The sequence below is a fragment of the Arachis ipaensis genome, chromosome B03 (genome assembly GCF_000816755.2).
Source record: "Arachis ipaensis cultivar K30076 chromosome B03, Araip1.1, whole genome shotgun sequence".
In the NCBI taxonomy this organism is placed as follows: domain Eukaryota; kingdom Viridiplantae; phylum Streptophyta; class Magnoliopsida; order Fabales; family Fabaceae; genus Arachis; species Arachis ipaensis.
Window position 1 is genome coordinate 49,441,072 of NC_029787.2, and position 1,997 is coordinate 49,443,068.

The 1,997-nt window shown below is 23.4% G+C and overlaps 1 protein-coding gene across 2 annotated transcripts in view; it reads left to right on the plus strand.

The window, feature by feature from the left end:
* LOC107634431 (protein trichome birefringence-like 16) overlaps positions 1,173–1,997 on the plus strand; it is an 11,970-nt gene continuing 11,145 nt past the window's right edge. The window contains exon 1 of one of the 2 annotated variants that reach the window (XM_021118901.1): positions 1,173–1,332. The gene's annotated coding sequence lies outside the window, so the exon portion shown is untranslated. The remainder of the gene's footprint in view (positions 1,333–1,997) is intronic. The other variant, XM_016337935.2, reaches the window with a different exon arrangement.

Consider the following 1,997-nt stretch of genomic DNA (forward strand, 5'->3'; position numbering starts at 1 on the left):
AAATATTAATTCATCTTAATATATTCTGAGAGTTCCTTTCAATTATCAAACACATTTTTAAAGGTGAAAGAAGAACGCAACATTATTCTTTTTTCTTTTTCTTCAAGTAATGCAACATTTCATTAATAATCGCCCATTGTCCATTTAGTAGTAATGTCTACAGAGAAAGGTTTCCCAGGTTTTATAAATCTACTTAAAAAAAATGACTATATGATTTGTTATTGATGCATTGATGATTGAACATCACTATAGACAAGAAAAACATGCATAAAATAATATTAATTGACCTTAAACAACTGTTAAAAATCTTCATAATATTAATGTGATTTTTATTTATAACTTTATCAAATGAAGGAAAAAGAGTAAGTAGAAAAATAAGATAATATTAAAAAAATTAATTGTGTGTAAATCAGTTTAATTTATTCAAAGTTAAGATGTGACAGTTTAATTTATCCTTGAACTATATTTCCATAATCATAACTGGTTATTTATTTGAGATAAGAAAAGTACAATTTATATATAACAAATCATTAAATCAAAAGTTAAAAATAACTAGTGGAGGAAAAAAATAGATAACTACTAACAATATAATTTAGGGGCATTTGGAGAATTATAATAAGGTATATTTCTAAGAATATGTATGTGCGATAAACAAACAAACAATAAATGTATGTAATTTATTTACGGACATATCAAAAACAATTTTTTTCGTATAACATTTTCTGATATAATATTTTTGGGAATATAATTCTTAAACGTCTAGGACCATGTTGCATACTTTGAAAGTTGAAACAAGGGGCTAAAGGATTTCAATAAAAATTTCAAAACCTAATCTTTAAATAAAATAATTGTTGAAAAATAGTTTTACAAATAAAAAAAAAAACTAAAAGAACGCAATATAATGTAAAAGAATAGCATAGTTATTAATATTACAAATATTTATACCAATCACTCCGTCTCAGCCCCCGAAAAAAAAAATGACAGCAATATTGAAAACTAAAACCAAAGTGTTATAAAACCACGTTACATCAAAATTATTTTTTTATTTATTATATTTTGTTGTTATTGGTTATCTCGTCTATGTTTCTAAATCGATTTGCAGCATATGTTTCTTAATGGTGTATATGTGTTAATATTTTGGTGTCATTGATTCTATTAATTCTGCTCAACAGAGTTTATTCGATCAAAACAGTTTATATTCAGAGCTCTCATCTCCTAGGTTAGTATATTTTTTCAAAAAAAAAAAAAAGAAAAAATTCAAGTACAAGTAAAATTGGCAACTAATCTTCATCCTTGGTAGCTATACCAAGCTCCCTCTTCTCGATCAGCTAGGTGAGTTCCTCTGTAGTTCTGTTCTTGCAGATCATTGGTTAATGTGATTGTGATAAATAGCTTCCTAGCTGATGAACTTTAATTTGATTTCTTTCTCCTTTTATAATTCAGCAATGCTAGCAAACAATATTATCATTTATTTGATTAATAATAATTTACACTTATATTTATAAAAATTTATACACATAAAATATATAATTTATATTTATATTTATTAAAATTTATATACATAAGATAACACAGTTTATATTTAAATTTATTTGTTAAAAATAATTTGATATTTATATGGACTAAATGTTGATCAAAATTACTAAACTTTGTGTGTAGATTGGGATTGAATGCCAACTGAGTGCGGATTTTAGTTGAAATTATTCATTTATTTCTTATAATTGTGTTTATACTAAGCTTGCCCTATTTCAAAAAATTCTCTGTGTGAGTAGTTTTAAGTTTATCCTGCTCAAGAAAAACCCATATTATAATCTTTTATTGGTTCATCCATGCATACTTTTTATTAAGTAAAAATTACTGTACTCTTTGTCAATTAATAATTTTTAATTCTTTATTAATTATAGTTTATATTAATAATTTAAATTTAAAATTTAAAGTTTAGAATTTATAATTTAAAATTTAAAATTTAATATTTATAATTTAAAATTTAAGACGAT